Source organism: Symphalangus syndactylus, chromosome 9, assembly GCF_028878055.3.
Source record: "Symphalangus syndactylus isolate Jambi chromosome 9, NHGRI_mSymSyn1-v2.1_pri, whole genome shotgun sequence".
NCBI lineage: Eukaryota > Metazoa > Chordata > Mammalia > Primates > Hylobatidae > Symphalangus > Symphalangus syndactylus.
Genome location: NC_072431.2, coordinates 61299594 through 61313522, shown reverse-complemented (window position 1 = coordinate 61313522; position 13929 = coordinate 61299594). Strand labels below are relative to the sequence as shown.

Sequence of the window (13929 nt, the reverse complement as noted above, 5' to 3'; positions counted from 1 at the left end):
ATTTTTTGTATTAAAAAAATACAAAAACAAATTTAGCCAGGGGTGGTGGTTCATGTCTGTAGTACCAGGCTGAAGTGGGAAGATCACCTGAGTCCAGGAGCTGAGGCTGCCTTGAGCCATGACTTTGCCATTGCACTCTAGCCTGGGTGACAGAGAGGCCTTGTCTCAAAAAAATCCATGCATCAATTAATCAATCGTTCCACTACAGGTAATCTGTCATTTGCTGTTTAACTACTTTCAAGGTTTTCTTGTCTTTAATTCTGAGAGGTTTGTGACATGTCCTTGCATAATTTATTTAATTTATCCTGTTTGTGGTTTATTCTGCTTCTTAAATCTGTAGCTTTCTGCCTTTGAAAATTTGGGGGAGATTTTCAGCTGCTATTTAATTTTTTTTTAGCCATATGCATTTTTCTCCTCTCCTTTTAGGACTCCAGTGACAAGAATGATCGATTTTTTTTTTTTTTTTTTTTTTTTTTACCGTCCCACAGGTCCCTAAGCCTACACTGTAAAGGTTCAATTTTCTCTCTGTGGTTCACATTGGGAATTTCTATTGATCTATATCTCAGTTAACAGATCCATTATTTAGTTACTGCAATTCTAATATGAATTTTTTTTTTTTTTTTTTTTTTTTTGAGATGGAGTCTCTCTTTATCACCTAAGCTGGAGTGCAGTGGCACCATTTTGGCTCATTGCAACCTCCGCTTCCCAGTTCAAGTAGTCATTCTTGTGTCTCAGCCTCCCGAGCAGCTGGGATTACAGGCATGCACCACCATGCCCAGCTAATTTTTGCATTTTTAGTAGAGACGGGGTTTCACCACATTGGCCAGGCTGGCCTCGAATTCCTGAGCTCAGGTGATCCACCCGCCTCAGCCTCCCAAAGTGCTGAGATTACAGGTGTGAGCCACCGTGCCCGGCCCTCTAATATGAAATTTAAGAACTTCCAGTTATTATCATTTGCAATTCTAAAATTTCCATTTGGTTCATCATGTCTCCAGTGGTTTTGCTGAGGCTTTTTCATTTGTTTGAAGCATGTTTCTCTTCACTCATTGGTGAATTTTTATGATGTTTTCTTTAATATCTTTGTCAGATAATTCCAACATATGTGTCATTTGGTTCAGATATGATGAGTATTTTTTTTTTTTTTTGACACAGAATCTCGCTCTTGTCACACAGTCTGGAGTACAGTGGTGCGATCTCGGCTCACTGCAACCTCCGCCTCCTGGGTTCAACCTATTCTCCTGCCTCAGCCTCCCGAGTAGCTGCGATTACAGGCTCCCAACACCATGCCTAGCTAACTTTTGTACTTTTAGTAGAAACAGGGTTTCGCCAAGCTGGCCAGGCTGGTCTCGAACTCCTGATCTCAGGTGATCTACCCCCGTCAGCAATGCCTAGACCTGAAATGTATTTATTTAGATTTGTTAGATGGTGCAATCAAATAAATATTTGTGTTATGCTCTAAGCTTTTAAGAAGTCTCTTGTATCTAAAATATAAGACACATATGTAAACGACATCCAACTGAGCTGGATCAGGCCAATGTACTGAAAAAGGGCTACCACATGTTGCTACAGGGCCTCACCCTGTTAGCCAGTCTGGTCTCCAACTCCTGGGCTCATGTGATCCACCCACGATGGCCTTCCAAACTGCTGGGATTACAGGTGTGAGTCACCATGCCTAGTCTAAATTTTCAACATAAATAATAAAACCCAGAAGATAATCTGACAGTGCTGAAAGATTCTAAAGTATGATGGCTTTAAAAAAAAAAAAAAAAAAAAAAGTCTGAAAGAAAAAACCTGCCCACCTAGCATCCAGTGTTCAGTAGCTGTTTCCTTTAAAAACTGATGGCAAAGGTCTGGCGCAGTGGCTCATGCCTGTAATCCCATCACTTTGGGAGCCCCAGGTGAACAGATCACGAGGTCAGGAGATTGAGACCATCCTGGCTAACATGGTGAAACCATCTCTATTAAAAATACAAAAAATTAGCCACGCATGGTGTCGTGCGCATGTAATCCCAGCTACATGGGAGGCTGAGGCAGGAGAATCGCTTGAACCCAGGAGGCGGAGGTTGCAGTGAGCTGAGATCGTGGCACTGCACTCCAGCCTGGGAGACAGAGTGAGACTCCATCTCAAAAACAAACAAACAAAAAACATAGCCAGTGCAGTGGATCACGCCTGCAATCCCAGCACTTTGGGAGGCAGAAGCGGGTGGAAATGAGGTCGGGAGTTCAAGACCAACCTGGACAACATAGTGAAACCCCAACACTACTAAAAAGACAAAAATTAGATGGGCGTGGTGGCACACGCCTGTAGTCCCAGCTAAGGCTGGAGAATCACTTGAACCCAGGAGGTGGAGGTTGCAGTGAGCCGAGATTGCACCACAGCCCAGGTGACAGTGGGAGACTCCATCTCAAAAAAAAAAAAAAAAAAAGACGGCAAAATAGACATTTTCAGATGAGAAAAAAACATTGTTATGGGAAGACAACCACTGGAAGAAATATCAGGGGGAGCTCTTCAAACTGAACGGAAAATTACCCTACCCCAACTGAAACACAGAGATGCAGAGGGAGCCTGGCCCAAAATATAACTTTTATATCCACTGGGTAACACAAAAATGTGTGTGACTCACTTTACTGCAGTGGTGTGGAACCAAACCTGTAGTATCTCCAAAGCATGCCTGTAATATTTTACAGAAGCCCTAGGGAAAAAAATATACCATCCAATAAGAATTGTTGAAAACTCTACAAATAATTAGAAGAAATGAGTTTTCCACAAATTTACATCAAACTGTGGGTTCACAGCATTACTCGTTCTTTACAAATAGGGCAATCATACACCCCAGTTAGCAAGCAACAATCCTGCCCTAAAAGCACCCACTTTGATTCTCAAAAGTGACCTCCTTTGGATAATAAATTGCATGGTCATCCTATGTATGAACCCACTTAGAATACCCTTCTGTCTGCTCACCTTCAAATCCTACCCTGTTCAAGGATCAAGTGGCATCTGACTCCATCTTCCCCAATGACAGGATAATTTTCTCTCCAGTTTCTGTAGCTTTTTATAAATACAGCCATTACAATACTCATGTCCTATTACAATTACTTGCTTACATGTTCACCCCATGCTCTTAGCCACTTAGCACAGTGCCAGGAACTGAGGAGGTGCTCAACAGATGTTTTCTAGGTTTCTCAAATGATTCAACAGAAGACTGACAAAGTACCTGCAGAGACAGGGTTCTCTCACTTTTGTCCCTTACACACTCTCCAGGGCCCAGTGAAGGTGGGAGTAAAACATTAGCAAACAACTAACTTGACAAGCAGTAGTTCTCAGACTTGAATGCACATCCATATCACTTGGAAAACTAGTTAAAACACAGAGTACTGGGTCCCACCCCAGAGTTTCTGATTCAGTTGGCCTGGAATAGGGCCTGAGAATTCGAATTTAACAAGTTTCCAGGTGATACTGCTAGGAACTACCTTTGAGAACCACTGCTATAAAGAAAACACCACAATTATGAAAATACCCATTTCTTCTCATGACTTTACTCCTAATGGGAGACTCCCTTTTCTGAATATGAGGGAATATCATCCCATGACAGAAGAAGATCATCCCATGTTCGAAGGCAGAAGGACGAGAGAGTGCGAGAAAGCAAGAGGGCAACAGGGGCTGAACTCTCTTTTACAATAAGCCCACTCTTGTGATTACTAATCTATTACCAAAATAACATTAATTCATTCACGAGGGCTCTCTTATTAGGCCCCACATCCCAACTGTTGCATTGAAGATTGAGTTTCCAGCACATAAACTTTGGGAGACACATTTAAACTATAGCAGAGCTTTTATGTAAATTCAACCAACAGGAGATGGGAAAATCAAAGGCATGAGAAAGACAGCAAGGGCGAGCAGAGAAGTATGCGCAGGTTAAGAGAAAAAGTCACAATGAATCCTGTAGTGCAGACTACTTTATCAAAAGCACCTAAAAAAGATCTCATTAACTCCCCCAACTCACCTCCACCCACATCTAAAGAGCCACACACAGCACCACCAAAGGCAGCACAATGAGAATAGCGTTGTCCTCAACAGATAAGCTGTGAGTATCCAGACAGACACCTGACCTCAACAGCTCCAGAACAGCCCCAAGACAGCTCCTCCCTAACCACCACTCAAGTAACCAGCTGGGAAAGTATTCAGAAAACCCACATCCTGACACACCACTACCAAACAAGTTGAACAGCAAAGAATAACCCTTTTAAACAGCAATGCCAGCTGCCAGGAAAAGTAGGGACAATAAGTAGAGGAAAAGCAGACTCCTTGGGGTCCGCCAAGACCCAGTCTCTCAGCATCAGCACTTTCAAATGTAGAATCCACACACCCCTGGGGCCTGCGGAGCTCCACGAGGCATGTTGTCCTCAAAGATAAATGAGCAGGCAAACTGGACAGAAAACCACTCAGGGTATTACTCTTTAAAATATCTTTACGGGGTCAAAGATGAATGGGTCTACAGGCTATGTGTATTCCCAACAGATTCTGAGAACGATGTCACTATCCCTTTCAAGATGTGTTTAACACTTTGCAGACACTTGTATTCCTGCCACCGAGCGCCACTGCTTTGCTAATTTGAACTGATTCCAGCTCACGCTGACCCCAGCTCCCTGGATCTGGTTACCATTAGCCAAGATTGTCATCTGTATTGTATCCTTTCAAAGAGTCCTAAAAACAGTTCTTCTCCTACTCTTCCAAGACAAGTAAAAATATCTGCCAAAGAAATGAAGAAAAAAGATTCAGAGAGAGAATAGAATTAACATACTACCAAGAGAGCAAAAAGTGAAGGAAGAGGAAAAACTAGGAAAATCATATGTGGGCTCACACCTATTTCCAAAGCTGGGCTAATATCCTTTTGCTTGTGTCTAAATGAGGCACCAATTTTAAACTGCTATTGAAAAAAAAAAAAAAAAGAGATAGAAAGAAGCAGGCCCAGACCCAGTGGCTCACACCTGTAATCCCAGCACTTTGGGAGACCAAGGCGGGTGGATCATCCAAGGTCAGGAGTTAAAGACCAGCTTGTACAACATAGTGAAAACCCATCTCAACTAAAAATTTAAAAAAATTAGCCAGACGTGGTGGTGCATGCCTATAATCACAGCTATTCGGGAAGCTGAATCAGGAGAATCATTTGAACCCGGTAGGCGGAGGTTGCAGTGAGCCAAGACAGTGCCACTGCACTCCAGCCTGGGCAACAACAGTGAAACTCCATTTCAAAAAAAAAAAAAGAAGCAGGCCCAAATCGTAAAGTAAAACTTTTAGCACAGAAAATAAGAATTGGTGAGAATTCCATTCCCTGGTTACTTACCTCATAGGCTGAAGAGCTGCCTCTGCCTCTAAGGATCAGGGCATTCTGTGTTCGATGGCAGAACCTAAGTCAGAATGCAGCATAATCCCTGAAAAATGAGAACACCAGGGTGAGTTATCCTGACCTTGAGATTGCTTCTCTAGCTCTTTCATTAAAAAAAAAATATATAAGAACCAAGAAGGAGATCCCCTCTTGCCACCTCAGTTATTTGAACTCAGCTACTCAAGGTCCATTTTGTCGAGATCAAGGGCTCCCATGAGTGACTGTGAGGCAGATCTGATCACTCAGAGGGCTAAAGGTAACCTTATGAAACCTAAAGATGTGAAAGGAGAATGTAGCTGCTGCTCAGAAACTCCACTAGCCCATCTTGAAAAGAAATCACCTACAAACAGAGTAATTTCCAATTTCCAATTCTAGTTTCGTTGGGTGTCCCTAAACTTTTCTGCCCACCCCCCCCCTTTTTTTTTTTTTTTTTTTTTGGAGACAGAGTCTTGCTCTATCCCCCAGGCTAGAGTGTAGTGGTGCAATCTCGGCTCACTGCAACCTCCGCCTCCTGGGTTCAAGCAATTCTCATGCCTCAGCCTCCCAAGTAGTTGGGATTACAGGTACACACCATCACACCTGGCTGATTTTTGTATTTTTAGTAGAGATGGGGTTTCACCGTATTGGCCAGGCTGGTCTCAAACTCCTTCGCTCAGGTGATCCGCCTGCCTCAGCCGCCCAAAGTGCTGGGATTACAGGCATGGGCCTCCGTGCCCAGCCTTCTGCTCTTTCTCATTTTGCCGACCTAATGTAAGAAAACTAAGCTAAAATACATTTTGTAACCAAACCAAAAGGAAGCTCTCTAGGACTTATGGCTACTATACTCAGGAGACTTGAACTTTCCTTGACCCAAAAATGGCTATCTGGAAGTCAGCATCCTCAGAGTACATAAACGCCGGGTGCAGTGACTCACACCTGTAATCCCAGCACTTTGGGAGGCTCAGGCAGAAGGATCACCTGAGTGAAGGAGTTTGAGACCAGCCTGGCCAAAATGGTGAAACCTTGTCTCTACACAAAATACAAACTTTGGCCAGGCATGGTGGCCCGTGCCTGTAATCCCAGCTACTCAGAAAGCTGAGGCTGAGGCAGGAGAATTGCTTAAGCCTGGTGGCAGTTAGCCAGGATTGCACCACTGCACTCCAGCCTGGATGACAGAGTGAGACTCTGTATCAAAAAAAGGAAGAAAGAAAAAAAAAAAGCTTGAGTGATCCCTACACTGCATATGTTCATATTGATAAATCAAGGAGTGCCTGTATTGAGCTTCAGCAAAAGATTTTTTTGGGAGGTGAAGGAAGGAGCAGTTCCATCAAATTAAAAGATTAATTTTTAAAAGCTTAAAGATTAATCTGTACTTTTAAAAAGGATTTCACAACTATGTTACCTGTTGTATTTGTTCTAGGCTGAGAAATGTCAGTTGTATTGTAAGAAGTTCTGATCTGTAAAAACATAGTTGATATTAGTATTATAATAAAGCATTTAGAAGAAATTTATAGGCCTTTCTCACACAGCTGTGCACTAATTATTATTATTATTATTGAGACGGAGTCTCATTCTGTCACCCAGGCTGGAGTGCAATGGCATGATCTCGACTCCCTGCAACCTCCATCTCCCAGGTTCAAGCAATTCTCCTGCCTCAGCCTCCCGAGTAGCTGGGACCACAAGTGTGCCTCACCACACCCAGCTAACTTTTGTATTTTTAGTAGACACGGGGTTTTGCCATGTTGGCCAGGCTGGTCTCGAACTCCTGACCTCAGGTGATCTACCTGCCTCAGCCTCCCAAAGTGCTGGGATTACAAGCATGAGTCACTGTGCCCAGCCAAATTTTTGAATGTTCCACTCTGCCTTCATTTTATAGTGAAAAAATTCATTCTGGTGACTTGAATTTTGAAAATAGCAATTTTCAGACATTCAGGTGAGACCACCTGGATGTCTCCAAAGTCATCTTTTTTATAAGATAAATATGCAAAAGTCACTTTTCCCCCAAACCAGCTCAATTCTGTTTCTGAATCTTGGATGAACTGTCCCACAGCACAGCCAGAAGCAGCTTGCATCATCTTAAACCTTTCCTCTCCCTTATAACTCAGTCCCAACAAACATACAGATATACAACCCCAATCAGTAAACAAGACTCTGACCACTTCAACATTCCTTCCATGAGCAGAGAAAGGCCTTCTGTTCCTACCCCCTACACTCAAACTACCCACTGTGTTATCCTTCAAAATCAACCCAGAATAATCTTTCTAAAGGACAGATCCACATTATTTTAAGAGAGAAGTGCTATGAGACCATTTAATGACTGCCACTGCTTTTGTAGGATCTAAGGCCTTCCTCCACTTGGCCACCCAAGTCTATCTATGCAATCCTATAATGCCCACATGGCACTCCTTACTCCACACAGAATAGGTGAGGTATGTGAACATGTAAGCATACTTGACACCTCCCTGCCTTTACTCATATTTGAAACAAGCTCCATCCCTTCTGGATGCACAAGTGACTGATCGGGGTGTGCCACCTACCTCCTGAAGCTGGTTTATCAAGTTGTAAATCTTCATGTGTTGAATTCATAAGATTATGTCTGAAAGGTGAAAATAAATAATATTCACTAGGTAATATTCAGCAAAGTAATATCCACTAGTACACATTTAACATTTAATCACCAAGGGTGGTTTTGAAAAGAAAAGACATGCTGGGCACAGTGGCTCATGCCTGTAATCCCAGTACTTTGGAAGGTAGAGGCTGGCAGATCACAAGGTCAGGAGTTCAAGACTAGCCTGGCCAACATGGTGAAACTCCATCTCTACTAAAAATACAAAACTTAGCCAGCCATGGTGGCAGGTGCCTGTAATCCAAGCTACCCGGGAGGCTCAGGCAGGAGAATTGCCTGAACCCAGGAGACAGAGGTTGCAGTGCGTCAAGACCATGCCACTATACTACACCCTGGATGACAGACAAGACTGCATCTTGGGAAAAGAAAAAAAATTAAGAAAAGACAATCTGGATGCTTGAGCACAACTAAATCCTCATTTGAGGTTTCTATAGAGTAACAAAACAAAATAATAATTGCAAATTGTCTCATAACGTGCTTCATGGAGCATGTGTCCTCACAAGTAAAGTGGTAACTTTGCAACCCACAGGTCTTTGAAGCATATTATAAAAATCTTAAGTGGCATCCTTTAATATCACATTGCATTCAAGACTATCTTCCTCTACGCATCTAGAAAAACAATCCTATATTCTCACATATGCTTTAAAAATCTCAGGCCTAAAAACAAGACAGGGATACTATTTTACTTTTAGCAAAAGTAGCAGAAAATTGTGAAAGAAAATGTCAGTTGCATGCCAGTCAGGTGTAGGCAGTGTTCATGTTTCGAAAGATAACACTGGCATGACTGACTCAATGTTGGACCCAGATAAATTAAAAAGTGGTAGATAAAAATACATAAAATAGGCCGGGCGCAGTGGCTCTCACCTGTAATCCCAGAACTTTGGGAGGCCGAGGCAGGCGGATCACCTGAGGTCGCGAGTTAGAGACCAACGTGACCAACATAGGGAAACTCTGTTTCTAATAAAAATACAAAATTAGCCAGGCTTGGTGGCACATGCCTGTAATCCCACGTACTCAGGAGGCTGAGGCAGGAGAATCTCTTGAATCTGGGAGGCAGAGGTTGCAGTGAGCCAAGATGGTGCCATGACACTCCAGCCTGGGCGACAAGAGTAAAACCTCCATCACAAAAAAAAAAAAAAAAATTCCTGTTGGAAGGCCTTCTACATAAAGATCTTCAACATGAGACTGGAAAAAAGGGGTGGACCTTTGGCTTTTACAGCTTGAGCTATAAGGACAAAAAGAAAAAAGGTTATCATTTAAACACAATATGTAGAAAAGAATATTGAATCTGTATTGCTCTTTAATTTTTAAAATTTGATCTTTACTTCTGTTATTGTAATTGAGTCAAAAGAAAAATATTATGAGTAAAATAAAAACAACACCAAAAATGCTAATATTCTGTTTACCAAAGTCTGCAGTGAAATATCCCATTAAAGATGGGTGCAGTGACTCACACCTGTAATCCTAGCACTTTGAGAGGCAAAGACGGGTGAATCAACTGAGGTCGGGAGTTTGAGACTAGTGTGGCAAACATGGTCAATCCCCATCTCTACTAAAAATACAAAATTTAGTCAGGCAAGGTGGCAGGTGCCTGTAATCCCAGCTACTCGGGAGGCCAAGGCAGGAGAATCGCTTGAACCCAGGAGGCACAGGCTGCAGTGAGCTGAGATCACAGCATTGCACTCCAGCATAGGCAACACCAGCGAAACTCCATCTCAAAAAAAAAAAAAACAAAAAAAAAACCAGTAAGAGAATCACGGAGCTGGGTCCTACTCATTGTATTTACTTTCCTAAAATAAAACAACATTATAAAAAACATTATGACCAGACGCAGTAGCACATGCCTGTAATCCTAACACTTTGGGAGGACGAGGCGGACGGATCATAATATCAGGAGTTTCAGACCAGCCTGGCTAACCGGTGAAACTCCATCTCTACTAAAAAATTACAAAAATTAGGGCCAGGGGCAGTGGCTCACGCCTGTAATCCCAGCACTTTGGGAGGCCGAGGCAGGCGGATCATGACGTCAGGAGATCAAGACCATTCTCGCTAACATGGTGAAACCCCATCTCTACTACAAATACAAAAAATTTGCCAGGCATGGTCGCAGGTGTCTGTAGTCCCAACTACTTGGGAGGCTGAGGCAGGAGAATGGTGTGAACCCGGGAGGCGGAGCTTGCAGTGAGCCGAGATTGCACCACTGCATTCCAGCCTGGGCGACAGAGCAAGACTCCATCTCAAAAAAAAAAAAAAATTACAAAAATTAGCCAAGCATGGTGGCATGCACCTATAATCCCAGCTACTCAGGAGACTGAGGCAACAGAACTGCTTGATCCCGGGAGACAGAGGTTGCAGTGAGCCAAGATCGCAGCACTGCACTCCAGCCCGGGCAACAGAGGAAGACTCCGTTTCGAAAAAAAAAAAGAACAGCTACAGGTGCCATTTGCTATGGGGAGACTAGGGATATGATCTTGCTGCAATCCTTCCATTTTAGTAAAGCTTTTTTTTTTTTGATCAGTGATAATAACTCAATCCTCTATTTGACAAAGAAGAGGGAGAAGGAAGAGGAAGAAAAAGAAAGTGGGATAAAGGATCAGAAAGGGAGGAAAATAGAAAAAATTAGAGTATGACTCCAGGGTAGACCTGTTTTGTTGTCATTGAGTTGGTTGGTTGGTTTGTCTGTTGTATTCTTCATGTTTCGCCAAGTTGGCCAGACTGGTCTCGAACTCCTAGCCCGAAGTGATCAACCCGCCTCGCCCCCCAGAGTGCCGGGACCACAGGCGTGAGCCACCACGTCCAGCCCCCACATTGCTTCTGGCCTCCGTGGTAGACCTCCCAGACGGAGCGGCCAGGCAGAGGAGCTCCTCACTTCTACCCAGACACGGGGCGGCCGGGCACCTCACTTCCCAGATGGGGCGGCCAGGCAGAGACGCTCCTCACTTCTTCCCAGACGATAGGTGGCCGGGTAGAGGCGCTCCTCACTTCCCAGACGATGGGTGGCCGGGCAGAGGCGCTCCTCACTTCCCAGACGATGGGTGGCCGGGCAGAGGCGCTCCTCACTTCCCAGACGATGGGCGGCCGGGCAGAGGCGCTCCTCATCTCCCAGACGATGGGTGTCCGGGCAGAGGCACTCCTCACTTCCCAGATGGGGCAGCCGGGCAGAGGCGCTCCTCACTTTCCAGATGATGGGTGGCCGGGCAGAGGCGCTCCTCACCTCCCAGACGATGGGTGGCCTGGCAGAGGCGCTCCTCACCTCCCAGACGATGGGTGGCCGGGCAGAGGCACTCCTCACCTCCCAGACGGGGCGGCCGGGCAGAGGCGCTCCTCACTTCTTCCCGGACGGGGCGGCCGGGCAGAGGCGCTCCTCACTTCTTCCCAGACGGGGCGGTCGGGCAGAGGCGCTCCTCACTTCTTCCCGGACGGGGCGGCCGGGCAGAGGCGCTCCTCACTTCCCAGACGGTGGGTGGCCGGGCAGAGGCGCTCCTCACTTCCCAGACGATGGGTGGCTGTGCAGAGGCGCTCCTCACTTCTTCCCGGATGGGGCGCCCGGGCAGAGGCGCTCCTCACTTCTTCCCGGACGGGGCGGCCGGGCAGAGGCGCTCCTCACTTCCCAGACGGGGCGGCCGGGCAGAGGCGCTCCTCACTTCTTCCCGGACGGGGCGGCCAGGCAGAGGCGCTCCTCACTTCTTCCCGGACGGGGCGGCCGGGCAGAGGCGCTCCTCACTTCTTCCCGGACGGGGCGGCCGGGCAGAGGCGCTCCTCACTTCTTCCCGGACGGGGCGGCCGGGCAGAGGCGCTGCTCACTTCCCAGACGGGGCGGCCGGGTAGAGGCGCTCCTCACTTCCCAGACGGGGCGGCCGGGCAGAGGCGCTCCTCCCTTCCCAGACGGGGCGGCCGGGCAGAGGCGCTCCTCACTTCCCAGACGATGGGTGACCGGGCAGAGGCGCTCCTCACTTCTTCCCGGATGGGGCGGCCTGGCAGAGGCGCTCCTCACTTCTTCCCGGACGGGGCAGCCGGGCAGAGGCGCTCCTCACTTCTTCCCGGACGAGGCGGCCGGGCAGAGGCGCTCCTCACTTCTTCCCGGACGGGGCGGCCGGGCAGAGGCGCTCCTCACTTCTTCCCGGGCGGGGCGGCCGGGCAGAGGCGCTCCTCACTTCTTCCCGGACGGGGCTGCCGGGCAGAGGCGCTCCTCACTTCTTCCCGGACGGGGCGGCCGGGCGGAGGCACTCCTCACTTCCCAGACGATGGGTGGCCGGGCAGAGGCGCTCCTCACTTCTTCCCGGACGGGGCTGCCGGGCAGAGGCGCTCCTCACTTCTTCCCGGACGGGGCGGCCGGGCGGAGGCACTCCTCACTTCCCAGACGGTGGGTGGCCGGGCAGAGGCGCTCCTCACTTCCCAGACGGTGGGTGGCCGGGCAGAGGGGCTCCTCACTTCCCAGACGGTGGGTGGCCGGGCAGAGGGGCTCCTCACTTCCCAGACGGTGGGTGGCCGGGCAGAGGCGCTCCTCACTTCCCAGACGGTGGGTGGCCGGGCAGAGGCGCTCCTCACTTCCCAGACGGTGGGTGGCCGGGCAGAGGGGCTCCTCACTTCCCAGACGGTGGGTGGCCGGGCAGAGGGGCTCCTCACTTCCCAGACGGTGGGTGGCCGGGCAGAGGCGCTCCTCACTTCCCAGACGGTGGGTGGCCGGGCAGAGGCGCTCCTCACTTCCCAGACGGTGGGTGGCCGGGCAGAGGCGCTCCTCACTTCCCAGACGGTGGGTGGCCGGGCAGAGGCGCTCCTCACTTCCCAGACGGGGCGGCCGGGCAGAGGCGCTGCTCACTTCCCAGACGGGGCGGCCGGGTAGAGGCGCTCCTCACTTCCCAGACGGGGCGGCCGGGCAGAGGCGCTCCTCACTTCCCAGACGGGGCGGCCGGGCAGAGGCGCTCCTCACTTCCCAGACGGTGGGTGGCCGGGCAGAGGCGCTCCTCACTTCCCAGACGATGGGTGGCCGGGCAGAGGCGCTCCTCACTTCTTCCCGGACGGGGCGGCCGGGCAGAGGCGCTCCTCACTTCTTCCCAGACGGGGCGGCCGGGCAGAGGCGCTCCTCACTTCTTCCCGGACGGGGGCGGCCGGGCAGAGGCGCTCCTCACTTCTTCCCGGACGGGGCGGCCGGGCAGAGGCGCTCCTCACTTCTTCCCGGACGGGGCGGCCGGGCAGAGGCGCTCCTCACTTCCCAGACGATGGGTGGCCGGGCAGAGGCGCTCCTCACTTCTTCCCGGGCGGGGCGGCCGGGCAGAGGCGCTCCTCACTTCTTCCCGGACGGGGCGGCCGGGCAGAGGCGCTCCTCACTTCCCAGACGGTGGGTGGCCGGGCAGAGGTGCTCCTCACTTCCCAGACGGTGGGTGGCCGGGCAGAGGGGCTCCTCACTTCCCAGACGGTGGGTGGCCGGGCAGAGGCGCTCCTCACTTCCCAGACGGTGGGTGGCCGGGCAGAGGCGCTCCTCACTTCCCAGACGGGGCGGCCGGGCAGAGGTGCTCCTCACCTCCCAGACGGGGCGGCCGGGCAGAGGCGCTCCCCACCTTCCAGATGGGGCGGCGGCCGGGCAGGGGCTGCAATCCCAGCACCCTGGCAGGCCAAGGCAGGCGGCCGGGGGGTAGAGGCTGCTGCGAGGCCAGACCACGCCACCGCCCTCCAGCCCGGGCAACACCGAGCACTGGGTGAGCGAGATTCCGTCTGTAGTCCCAGTACCTCGGGAGGCTGAGGCGGGCAGAGCACTCGGCGTCAGGAGCTGGCGACCAGCGTGGCCAAGATGGCGAACGCGTGCCTGCATCCAAAGGAGAAAAGGCAGGCAGCGGTGGCGCGCGCCGGCAGTCCCAGGCAGTCCGCGGCGCGGGCAGCAGCAAGCCGAGTAGATTGTAGCCTGGGCCAGAGAGGGAGGGAGGGAGGGAAAGAAAGAAA

The 13929-nt window shown here is 49.5% G+C and overlaps 1 long non-coding RNA gene across 35 annotated transcripts in view; it reads right to left on the bottom strand.

The window, feature by feature from the left end:
• The window catches only part of LOC129489752 (uncharacterized), a 74123-nt gene that overhangs the window by 50354 nt on the left and 9840 nt on the right, over nucleotides 1–13929 (bottom strand). For 30 of the 35 annotated variants that reach the window (XR_010122606.1, XR_010122605.1, XR_010122577.1 and 27 more), the window contains 4 exons: nucleotides 8857–9217; nucleotides 7904–7962; nucleotides 6769–6823; nucleotides 5346–5433 (listed from right to left, as the gene is read on the bottom strand). This is a non-coding gene — a long non-coding RNA (uncharacterized lncRNA). Of the gene's footprint in view, nucleotides 1–2624; nucleotides 2694–5345; nucleotides 5434–5966; nucleotides 6133–6768; nucleotides 6824–7903; nucleotides 7963–8856; nucleotides 9218–10635; nucleotides 13892–13929 lie in introns of all 35 variants that reach the window. The other 5 variants (XR_010122584.1, XR_010122587.1, XR_010122591.1 and 2 more) reach the window with 4 other exon arrangements.